At 38.9% G+C, this 13,315-nt stretch overlaps 1 protein-coding gene across 2 annotated transcripts in view; it reads right to left on the reverse strand.

Annotated features, from left to right (window-relative positions):
• Window positions 1-13,315, reverse strand: part of Kcnn2 (potassium calcium-activated channel subfamily N member 2) — a 133,517-nt gene that overhangs the window by 15,558 nt on the left and 104,644 nt on the right. The window lies entirely within an intron of this gene.

The following is a 13,315-nucleotide window of genomic DNA, read 5'->3' on the forward strand; positions in this document are numbered from 1 at the left end:
AAAATTAATTAATTTTTTATCCCAACTAACTTAGAGGTTGTTTTGTATCAAACATTAATTTTCTCAAGCAAAACAAACATGATACCTTTCAGTGTCTTCCGTAAGTACCACAGAAAAATATGTGGTGAACAATTGTAAGCAATGTTCCTTTAAGGTATAAAATCCCAGTTTACCTATTTTTAAAACTAAAACATAATAATGAATAAAACAAGATTTCACCACAAGGAATAAATAGCTAAAAACCAACTTCCTGAATTTTCAGACATAAATTTTCTTTAAAAACAGGAAATCTGTTATACACCTATAATTATATAAGCATATTAAACAAATTAACATAAGTACATGGACTAGAAATGAAGATTTAAAAAAAACTAGCATTTCAAAAATCTTCTCTTGGGATGAGACCAGCAGGCTTTCAGGCAAGTGGGTGGGTATACAACAGGAAGGAGAGCAGTAGACTGTCCATGTATGCAGGCTGTGGCATGAGAGTGACAAGGTCATGGAAGAATGTAGTGATGTGAGTGTGGACACAACAAAGCATGATGTGCAGAAAGCCAGGGGATGCCCTCATTTGGAGAAGCAATGATGTTTCCTTTCAAACCATAGTCCATTTAGCTTATCTCAGACAAAGAAGTATGGGAGACAGTGTGTGTGGTACCCTAAGGGTTTTAGGCCCCTCTTTCTATGGCTAAGGTTCACTCAGCCTGAGTTGTGAAGAATGGAGGCACTATCTTTGTGGAAACAGGTCAGGACCACATGCAATGTTACATGCCACAGCCACTCCATTGGCCAGAGGCACAGGAAACCTACTGATAGGAAAGGAATCATGGTAGTGGCTCTGAAGGGAGGCCATAAATTCTGAGAGAATCTCATCTTATGAAAGCAACAGAGCAATAAAATGGCTAATCCCATCTCAATGGACAAGCAACAGAGGAGAAAAGGGATTAGCACATTAAGGCATCCATGTTGGAGTTGCATACACAGGGGGATGATATAATACTGGTGGCTCTTTCCAGTCACTTGAACCTCAACCAGTTTCTAGTAACATTCTTTTGATATCACCAAAAGGAAGAGTGCACCTAGCTGAATCCATTCTCAGATTTCTACAAGGTAATATGGTTTTCCTGATTACCAACAGGTCTAAAAAAATCTCATATTACAATGCGAAGTTGGTGTCTTAGAAGTGTACTGGTCATCCTCTTAAGTAAGTAATACTGAGGAATAATGGTTATGTGATTAACTGCCCTCCTGTCTCCTGCACTGCTCACTCTTGATTTAATGTGTGATTTAATGAACACACACACACACACACACACACACACACACACACACCATTAGAGTTTTAAGAAAGCTTACAGTTTATGTCAAGCCTCATTCACAGATACATTCTATCTTTGGTCATGGGGAGCATGTGGGCCACAGGTCAGCTCAAATTTATTTGAAAAACATTTGAAGATACAACCCACTGTTTAAAAGGCAAGTTACATAATGTGATCTCATTTTTGTTTTTAAATGAATCACAATAAGAAAAAAAATTAAAAAAAAACTGTAATCAAGTCCATTTGTGAGAAGGGTTATCTAGAGTATTTGGAGTTTTAATGACTTCTTTTATTCTATATTGTTTCAAATCAACAGTTGGTGTTGGATTCAATCTCTTTATACAACCAGACTCCCCAGCTTCTTCTCCATGGTCTAGCTTGGATTGCCATATCTGCCACATAAACAGGCTTCATTTATGCAGCATCCAAACTCTCTATCAAGTCAGATCTCCAACCTCTACATGCAACCCATCCACACATCTTCTCTTTTAACCCAGCAACATGTCCGTATCAGCCTTAAAACTAAAAAAACAACTCTACATGCCCAGATCTTTTTGCAAGAATACAAATAAGATGGAGGATCAATCAAGTCTCCTCTCTCCTAAACCTACCAGTCCTGTAGAAATATTTATCATGAGAATTGCCTAGATAAACCCCAGGACACAGAATTTTATGAAAAAAGCATAAACTTCATTACAGAATCCAAGAAGTTTAAGGATGACACAAAGAAGCAAATCAATAAAAATAAGGAGAATACAATAAGTGTCTTGGTGGTGCCCAAGGAAACAAAAATAATAAGGATGATGGAAATGACAATGACAATTTGGAATTCAATAAGAATTCAGTAAGGAGATAGAAATATTGAAGAGGACTCAATATGCAATGAGCATGAAATTGAAAACCCAATAATTCAACTAGAAAACTCAAAGGAAAGCCTGACAATCAAATTGAACATAGCAGAAGATATCTTCAAGACTATCAGGACTTGAAGAGAACTAGACCAACGAAGCAAGGGATACAAAAATCTCAATAAAATACATGAAAGGAACATACAGCGTATGTGAAATACCATGAAAAAACTATAAATTACAGGTGTAGATGAGAGAGAAGAACCCAAGTGACACAGACCAGATCTTCAACAAGATCTGTATTTCCCTAAACTAAGGAAAGAGATACCAACAGAAATAGAAGAAGCACACAGAACACCAAATAGACAATACCAGAAAAGATAATCCCCACAGCATGCCATAGTTGAAACACTAAGTAAAAAGCACAAAGAGTATGTTGACAGCTGCAAGAGTAAACAAATATATGTCACATAAAGGAAACCGCATCAGAACAACAGCTGATTTCTCAACTGATAATCAAGATGCTGAGATAATTCATTGTAAGTCCAAAAATACCAGAAGGCTATGACACCCACCCTAGACTAATGTACTCAGCAAAATTTTCTGCCATCATTGAAAGAGAAAAAAAAAATACAAGAAACAATATTTTGGGCTGAAGAGAAAAAGGATTATAATAGAGATACTTTGGTAGTAAATTTGATGCCATGATTATGAAAACACAATTTATCACTAAGAGTACAAATAATAATACCAAAAAACCTACAACACAATGAGCACAACTAACACGCATTTCAATAATAATTTTTAATATTAATGGCCTCAACTTTCTAATCAAAAAATACAAGCTGATTGGATGGATCAAGAAACAAAATCCATCTACATCTTTTGTCTGCAAGAAACACATCTTAGTTTAAAGAGAGGCATTTCTTTATAGTAAAAGGATAGGGCAACAGTACTCTAAACAATTGGGACCAGGAAACAGGCAGGTGTACGCATCCTAATATCTGACAAAGACAACTTCAAACAAAAACGAATCAGAGACATATAAGGAGGTGCTTCATTCTGCTCAAGGGGATAGTTAAAGTGAACATATTACTATATATGTTCACTAAACATAGATGCACCAAATTCTGTTGTACCTAATTTTATTTAAAAGATGTAGCACTGGATTTAATTATACAGATTAGCATCAACCCACCAACAGTAGTTTCTTTCAGTACCTACTTTGTCCAATAGACAGGTCTTCTGGACAAAACAAAAAACAAAAATAAAAAACAAAACAGGGAAACATTAGAAGCAATTCACAGCAGACATGAACTGGACTTAACAATCAACCAGGTGAAAAGCAAGTCCATAGAACAGGAAACAATCTTTGCGAGCTATACATATGACAGAAGATTAACCTCTACAATATATAAAGAATTTTAAAAAAACAAGATGATGATACCCATTTAAAAATGGTCTTGAGGTCTGAACAGAGAGTTCTCAAATGAAGAAAAAATGGATAAAAATTATTTAAAAAAATTAAAATCTCCATGGCAATTAGGAAAATGAAAAATCAAAACAACTTGGAGATTTACTTCATCTTGTTGAGGTTATAATGGCAAAGATCAACAAGCAAGTAATAATAAGTTGTGGGGAAAGAAGACTCTCATTCTCACTGCAGGGAGACGAGGAAAGGTGACTCTCATTCTCACTGCAGGGAGATGAGGAAAGGTGACTCTCATTCTCACTGCAGGGAGATGAGGAAAGGTGACTCTCATTCTCACTGCAGGGAGATGAGGAAAGAAGACTCTCATTCTCACTGCAGGGAGATGAGGAAAGGTGACTCTCATTCTCACTGCAGGGAGATGAGGAAAGGTGACTCTCATTCTCACTGCAGGGAGAGTGGGGAAACGTGACACTCCTTCACACTGTTGGTGGGACTGCAATCTAGTCCAGCTATTCATTCTGGAAGTTTGGGTGGAATTCTCAAAATGCTAAAAATAAATCTACCATAAGACCCAGCTATATACTACTCTTTGGCATATGCCCAAAGGACTCAACATCCTATTTCACAGAAACATGTCCAGCCATGTTCATAGCTGCTCTGTTCACCATAGCTAAGAAATGGAAACAGCCTAGATGTCTTCAACCAATAAGCAGATAGTGAAAACATGGTGCACACGCAGTATGGAATACTATTCAGCTGTAAAGAAAAATTGAATCGTGAACATTGTAGGTATATGGCTGGACCTAGAAAGAACATATTGAATGAGGTAACTCAGATCCAAAAAGAAAGAGGTCACATGTTCTCTATCTTTGGAAGCTCCCATTTAACATTTAGAAATGACTACCAATTCTGGAGTAACAGTAGAAACAGGAAAGTAAAATGACAGTCAGCTGGATAGTTTTATGTTAACTTGACACAAGCTAAAGGATGTAACCTCAAGAAAATGTCTCTATAAGATCAAGTTGTACATAAGATCAAACTGTACAAATTGTAGGGACTGTGGGGAAAGACGACTCTCATTCTCACTGTAGAGAGGGGCAAGCCGGTAGGGCATTTTTTAAAATTACTGATTGATGGGGGAGGGCCCAGTCTGTCGTGAGTGATGTCATCCTAGGTTCTATAACAAAACAGGGTAAGCAAGCCATGGCAAGCAAACCCGTAAGTCACACTCCTCCATGGCCTCTGCATCAGGTTTCTGCTCTGTTTGAGTAACGGACTTCCTTCAGTGATGAACTATAATATGGAAGCATAAGCCAAATAACCCCCTTTTTTTCTCAAATTGCTTTGGTCATGGTATTTCATAATAGCAACAGAAATCTTAACTACGACAGGGACCATTGCTCTGATAGGTGAAAGGGAGACCAATAGGAAGGGGAATAAGCAGCAAATAAATGATCTGACTGGGAAACCAGGAAACAACAGGAGACTCTAAGAAAGGGCTCTAATTAGGGAGGAAAAAAGAATAAATACAGAAGGAGGGCAAAACACAAGTAAGAAAAATGAAAAATCATGATGGACCGTACTATCAACTACCCAACAACAACAACTTATAATAACCCACATATAGGTTAAATGAAAATTTCCCATTTGAACTAATAATAGTCCCTACAAGAGCCAAAAGATCATCTGTTGAAAAACCACAGCACCATGAATGAGATGCCCCCCTTTTCTTTGAGTTGTTGGTTAGGGTTGTCCAAGAGACCCCCAAAACATTATAGGCTATTACTATTGCCTTTGGTTAGGACCCAAGGGTATAAGTTAAGTCCCTGTTGCTGAAGACATCAGAGGCCCCTGAGCTGGAATTGACTTGAATGTCTCGTCCCAAGGACCAATTTTCATGGTATCAGAAGGTGCCATGCAAGCTTCCAAAGGAGTGAAGCTACCAGCAGGCCTACTCAGCCATGACCCATTTGAACTACAGCAACGAACTGGCATGGTACAGTAACCTTAAGGGTGCAGTACAGTGACCACAGCTCTCTAATTGGACTAAAACCATGCATGGAACTAGAACCTAACCAACTACACAGAACTAGAAAGTCACAGGTCTTAAATGGTAGTTAGAGGTTCTCTTCTAACTAAACAAGCATATCCCTAACAGCAATCTAGACATTTGTTTTATACCCACAGATACGTGTAGTCCTTAGCCCTCATCAAGAAAACTCCTGTTCTTCTTTTTCTTTTCTTTTCTTTTCTTTTCTTTTCTTCTTTCTTTCTTTCTTTCTTTCTTTCTTTCTTTCTTTCTTTCTTTCTTTCTTTCTTTCTTTCTTTTTTTGCAACAGATAGAGACCACTAGAGAAAATCACAATATATCTCTAAAATAACTCCTGTGCCTAAGACCCAGGGAACATTATGGGAGCAGAAAGACTGTAAGACACAGAGGATCTGGGAGTTTGATGTGAGACTGTGTCTCCTAGTAATGTCAGAAGCTATATCCACACACTCTCACTGATACAACAGTATAAATCTGAGCTGAACAAGGACAACAATCCCAAAGTGGATGGGGAACAGGCCATAAGACCTCACCCTTACAGAAAGAATAATTAGTGACAACCAAGGAATGCTGAGAGGGGGAGAAATCAGCTTCCCCAGAGAAGAGTATGCCAATTTGTTATCCAACACCAAATGGTCAGCCCACAGAAACATATATACAAATAACATTATACAGGCCGAGCAGGTTACATTTGGGATTACACATGTATATGCATACATGCTTGTAATAACAATTAATGAAAAAAGAGGCCATGAATTTAAAAGATAATAAGGAGGGTAGTGTTTGGAGGGAGGAAATGAAAACAGGAAATTATATATTACAATCTAAAAAAAAGAAGGGAAAAGAAAAATGGCAGCTTTTATAAGCAGTGCAAACTCTGTGTAAATGATCAAACATTTGAAAAGTAAAATAAATTTGTACTTTAAGAAATATTGGCTGGAGAGATGGCTCAGCAGTTAAGAGCACTGACTGCTCTTCCAGAGGTCCTGAGTTTAATTCCCAGCAACCCCATGGTGGCTCACAACCATCTGTAATGGAATCTGATGCCCTCTTCTGGTGTGTTTGAAGACAGCTACAGTGTACTCATATAAAGAAAATAAATGAAAAAAAAAGTATCTTTTAAAAAATGAAGAAGAAAATATTTAACCTTACTTTGGATATATTCCTGTAAGCATTAGTAAGATCAATTTACAGATACTTTGTTATCGGTTTACAGAATGTTTCCATTTTTATTTGAATTAATAAACATGACTTAGTACTGAGTTGAGAAACCAAAGAGTGAACAGGAGTCAGCATTGAACTCCCCAAGAATGAGCTATTGCATGGGGCTCCCCAAGAATGAGCTACTGCCATTATAGTGGAGTGGCAAGAAAGAGCAGAGAAAAAATGATAATGTAAATGCCTTTGTTTACCCTGCTGTAACCTGATAGTTACAATCACAGAGATATGGCCCCTCCGAGATGAGCGGATACATTTTACATAAGTTTCCAGTGTTTGATGATTTTTTACCTAGTTCTGTGAAGAAATTTATCACCAGAAAGGAAGGGCTATAATCAGAGACATTGTCTAGTTAATCCTTGGCTTTTAGATCCATTGAAAGCTGAGTTAAGGCAGGATTCAGCTGTGGACCTGGATTAACATTGATTTCATTTCTTACCCGTTGCCTTGTCCCATGATATTCATATCTATAGTGTCACACATTTCCCTATGTATGATCATTTCCATACTCATGATATATTATGTATCAAAACAAATCTCAGTTCACCTAATTTTCTTTAAGTATGAAGGTTTAACTATTGAGTAGTATTGATAAATATCAAACAAGTTACCACTATTCCTTTTGAACCTCTGGTTTATTTATTTATTTTTTTTTCAATTGTGCATATGCTATGTGTTTGGTTGGACTTCACATGGGTCTTCAGCAAGACCAGTCACCCAACCTCCAAGTCTTTAGCCCAGCCCTGTAACTGCTGCAAGTTTTAAATCAGTACTGCACAGCTTTGATCATGAGCTAGACTCCCTTGGAGATTTTGCAAGAGCCCCACTGTTGAGAAACGGTATCTGCAACGTGTTCAGTCCTGCAGTGAAAGACTTGCTGCAGACAAAGGAGGCTGTGAACAGAATATAGCGAGCTGCACTTAACCTTAAAAACAGTGATTGCTCTTCGAGTCACTGGTGAAGGTGGTAGAAACATGCAGGTGTGAGGGGTGCTGGGTACCATGATATACTGTGTTCCCTGAAGACAATTAAAGTAGTTTTAGTGCTAGATCCTGATGAAGGAAGAACAGACTTTAGGAAGAAACATCTGTACCTATGCTGTTGGCTTTTAAACTTTAGCTACAAACTGTCTGACAGAGTTGATTAATCATTAGCCACCTGGACTTTCCTTTACCCAGGCTGGTCCCACAGGGACACCTGTTGCTTCTTTGATCTCTCTTTTTCCTCAGTGGGGACAGCTGGACTCCTCCAATAGGCAGATAATATGAAAACCAAGGGGGCTCCAAACTGCTACAGACAGCCATGACAGGGCAGTTGGCACAAGACAATGAATATTTTTCTCCCTGGGCAGGTGGCCACTGCTGAGATCCTTCTGGAAAGAAATCAAAATCCCAATAGGAGTGGAAAATCACTGGCATCTAGAGCCTTGGGAAGCAGTTCTTCCTTGTTGCTTATTCTGGGCTCGACTCTTTCCTGTTGCTGGCCCATTTCTTGACGAGTGCTCTGCAACTCACCAAATGACTTGTGCTTTCAAATGAGCACCTTGGGAGCAAAGCAGAGAAGCAAGCGAATCCAACGACTTAGTAATCTCTCAACTGGTACCTATACTTTTCACCCCTTTATCCTGTCTGCCTGCCTGTAAGCTGAGCCAGTCAAGCATTTAGAGACCCTGTTGCTGACATCAAGAATGATGCCCACACTGGTAATCTCAGCACTTGGCAAGTTGAGGCAAAGAACAGGAGTTCTAGGTCATCCTCAGCTACATCGAGAGTTGGAGGTTGTTGACATGGGTGTATAAGAGAGACACAGTCTTAGAAAGCCAAAAAGTTGCATAAAAAAAAAAAAAAAAAAAAAAAAAAAACCAGAAATGAAGGAGGTGGCTTAGTTAAGGTTTTACTGCTACGAACAGATACCATGAACAAAGCAATTTTTATAAGGAAAACACTTAATTGGTACTGGCTTACAGGTTCAAAGATTTAATCCACTATCCTCAAGACAGGGGCATAGCAGCTTCCAGGCAGACATGGGTCTGGAGGAGCTGAGAGTTCCACCTCTTATTCCAAAGGCAGCTAGGACAAGAGTCTTAAAGCCCATGCCCACAGTGACACACCTATTCCAACAAGGCCATGCCTCCTGATAGTGCCACTCCTAGAGCCAAGCATATACAAACCATCACAAGAAGGGAAAAATGACACCTTTAAAATATAAAGCCTTAACTTAAATACAAAGGCATCTTTTCTATGTATTTCAGTGTCCTTGTAATTAGGAAAGCTGTAAGCTCAGACCTATCTCAGCTTTTTAAATATGTGTGTGTAGAATTATGTTTCAAAAATAATTTCAGTTGTTTAGTTTTTTAGAGTTGTGCAAACAGAACTGTTTGTGTCAGAACATTTTTAAGAGTTCGAGGAGAATTCCTGCCCACAGGTGAGAGGCTGTAGTAACTGAGGCAATGGGTCACTGCTCTTGTCTACCCACTGTCTACTTCGGGCCATTCTGTTTCATAACGAAAGAATGCAAGTGTGGTTTTACATTTTCTCCAGTGCTCATCGCCACTACAGCTCATGTAGAAACAGTTGGGACTAACATATGTTCCTTTCTGGAATTAAGATCCCTGTATGCCTTCAATACGATGAGTCATGGTCCTTCCACCAAAGTTAGGAAATAAATCCTGGCTTCTTTTCACCCATTTTAATTTCTGTTTTTAATGAGAATCCAAAGCAAATCATTCATCTTCCTTCTGCTCACCTAAAACTAATGTGAGGACAGGGTGGTTCTGACCCATGTATTAAAAATAAGAGTGTAAGTTTTCCTTCTATGCACAGTTTATCATCTTTTTGTCTACTAAAGTAAGTGATAAATAGGAAAGAAAATTGGAGAAGTGAAGAGGGTGGAGTCAGCTTGTGTCAGAAAAAGCAAGTCATGAGAAGCAGTATTACTGTTCTAGAGCCTGAGCCAGATCAAACTGAAATGGGAGCTGGCATAAGTTTTAACCCATTCCTAACATGTGCAGGGGATTCACTGGTGACAGATAAGAGTGTCAGCTTCCCCTCTCTGTCCTCCATTAGACCACAGAAGAAGCAGCTATTCTGACATCCAGGATGCAAGAGAAGCGTCCTGAGGATATCTACCTCCCGAACTGCTCCTTGATTAGTGCTCAAGAAATTTGACAGCATGGCACTTTGATTTCCGGTCACCTAGTGACGGTGAATCCTGTAAGCGCATCCAAGAACCATCTTGAAATACTATTTTGGGATGAAGTTAACTTAAAGACATATAAAAAATGAAGCTCCTTTGATAGAACATTGCAGGACTGTTTCAATTATTGCTTATAAAAAGACATTTTCCAAAGATCTAACTTAATAATGGAATTCATGATTTTCATTTTTTTAATCCCAGAATCCCCACTACTAAGGTTAATGGCCTGTTAAAACCACTAATGGTCAAAGTGTTTCAGTCGTAAGTTATTCTTGTGTGGTTTGTATAATAGCTTATTAGAGTAAAAACTGCAGTTTATTAGTCAATTTAGAGTATTCAATGATAATCAAGATTTACCAAAAATATACTTCTTAAATGTCCATCTTTTAATCTAAAATGAATAGAGCTACTTAAAGGTTAACCTTTATTTTACATATATGAATGTTTTGTTTGTATGTATGTCACTATATCATGTGTTCTCCTGGTGCCTGCGGAGGTCAGAAAAGGGTATCAGTTCCCCTGGAACAGGAGTTATAGATGGTTTTAAGCCACTATGCAGGTGCTTGGAATTTAATCCAGCTCCTCTTGCAGTAACACAGCAGCATCTTTCTAGTCCCTAACTTCCATCTTAATATATCTATCAACTTGTTCTTCAAGAAGGTAAGCAAATATTTGACAGTCACCTACCTTTATATTTCTGAGGCTGACTGATTCAATAGCTAAGAAGTATAAATATATTTTACTGCTCTTGCCTAATACAAATAATTATGCCTTCGTAATAAGTAGGTAAAACATCAATTTTGGCAAATAAAATACCCTAAATCATTCAAGTTTGATATTACAGCCCATGAGAGTGTTACAACATTTCCTCAGGTCATGAAAATATTTCCCTTGATCAAAAATGTCCTCCCTCTGATTTTCTTTAAATCAAGTTGGCATTACTGCTGGAGGTCAAGTGCTCATTTTAAACGCCCTCATCCTATAAGGAAGGATGTGCTTAGGGATGCTTTAGTACTGAGATGAAGCCCATGGGACTAGGAAACCCATTTCTATGATTTGCTAGGTCAGCTCATTCTTGTACTCTTGGGCAGGAAACAAGGAAGTATTGCATAAAACTGGTCATCAGCCCTGAGTCATCCTGCACTTAAAGCTCCTTATTGGAAAGGGTGCCAGTGTGAGTTCATGGACTTAGAGAGTGAAGGACAGTTCTGAAAACTAAAGCTCTGTGTGGTTAGATAACTTAGACGGTGTTATGTCCTGGCAGGTCATAAGAGTGCCTAGGTACACTTGCCTGTTGCTGGGAGAAAGCAGCTGTCATGTTCCTTATAAAATTTCCCTGGGATTGATCTGGGTTAATCCTAGAAAGGATTAAAGTTCTGGGTTAGGCAGTTGACCAGGAACTTAATTTTCTGACTGACAAAGCCCAGAATTCTCCTTTCCTTTCTGAATAAAATACACTTCTGCATGAAGTTAAACATCTCTTCCTGTCGATGGGCCTTATGTGATGGGATTCAATGTGACCTGAGCTAATTCATTGTTCTAGTCCAGAATACCTTTGAACTGAGTTCAGAGAGTGTTCCCTCAACTGACACCAAGATATCTAACAACCTTGAAACTCATGGAATTACTATCCAGTGTTCTAGAGTAAATGGCAAAGTGGTATAGAGTTTTTACCCTGAACTGACATTCCCTTTGCTTCCTGAATAAAGTTAAAAAGTATTAATTAGTGTGGTCTTTTCAAACTGCTATGTACTGGGAAATCTTTATACAGAATTACTAGTGAGATAGAAGAAACCTGACTCACCTAGAGACCTCCCTTTGATTGTTTTATCAAGTCTAGGGCATTTATTAAGAACTACTTACACTCACACCTTTGATTGGATGGCTGTTACTCTATTTTTAAAGACAATTAGGCCACAGAATTCATTTGTCCATAGTCTAAAGGGCCAAATGGCCAAGAAGAATTATCATCACATTATAGAGGCAGGGAAGCCAAAGCTATACACGAGTTATCTTTCTAGTAAAAGTGAAAAGGTACCCTTATCAACATGATTCCTCTTGAAACAATTATATATTCAGGAGTAAAGGAAAATGCACAGCTTGTGGGATGTGTTCCATTCACACATGAAGATAGAAGGTGGGAGAAAGGATAGTGCTAGGTAAAATGATGACTCCTATTATAAAACTGGAGATAGTCAGGAACTAGTTGGTGTTGAAAACGAGACTGAAAACTGACCACCCATTTGTCTTCAAAAAAACAGAAGGACATAAGTTAGAATTCAGTTCATTGTTTATGAGATCATCCTAAGCAGGACATCTCCAGGGTTCTCAGTGTTTTCTCAAACGGAAGAAGAGTAGAGAAATTATTCTTTTATAACCTTAATGCTTTTGTACTAAAGAAAAAGTAGTGTGACTTCTGTTAAGCTCTTCTGTGGTTTTGTGTTTTAAACATAACACCCAGGTGCAGGGGCTGAGATGAGGATTAGGATGGCTCAACTGGAGAAGTGATTGACATATAAATAAAACAATCAATTTTGGATTCCCAGCATTCCTGTAAAAGCCCCCATGGTAGCATGTGGGGTCTGTCACAAATCAGTGAGCTGAAGCTTAATGAGAGACTGTTTAAAAAAAATAAGGTGGAGATTCATTTAGGAATATAAATGATTTTGACCTCTGACCCTTCCAGACATGAAAAATATGATGAAAAGAGATGAATACCTATCTTATTCATAGGTAAATCTTGGCAGAAGGCATATTTCCTTTTTCTGTTTCTGATCATGTGTAAGAGAAAAGGGGAGATGGAGAGGGAAAGAGAGGGAAAGAGAGGGAGAGGGGGAGGGAGAGGGGAGGAGGAGGAGAGGGGGAGGGGAGGGGGAGAGAGGGAGAGAGGGAGAGAGGGAGAGAGGGAGAGAGGGAGAGAGGGAGAGAGGAGGGAGACAAGGGGAGAGGGGAGAAGGGAAGAGGGAGAAGGAGAGGGAGAGGGAGTGGGAGAGAGGGAGGAGAGGGAGGAGAGAGGGAGGAGAGGGAGGAGAGAAGGAGGAGAGAGGGAGGAGGAGGAAGGAGGAGAGAAGGAGGAGAGAAGGAGGAGAGAAGGGAGGAGAGAGGGAGGAGAGGGAGGAGAGAGGGAGGAGAGAGGGAGGAGAGGGAAGAGAGGGAGGAGAGGGAGAGGGAGAATGGGAATCAAACTCGGATCTTGAGCATACCAAGCAAGTACTTATGACTGAGATAGATCTCCAATCCCAATGTTTAATTT

The sequence above is a fragment of the Arvicanthis niloticus genome, chromosome 14 (genome assembly GCF_011762505.2).
Source record: "Arvicanthis niloticus isolate mArvNil1 chromosome 14, mArvNil1.pat.X, whole genome shotgun sequence".
Taxonomy (NCBI): Eukaryota; Metazoa; Chordata; class Mammalia; order Rodentia; family Muridae; genus Arvicanthis; species Arvicanthis niloticus.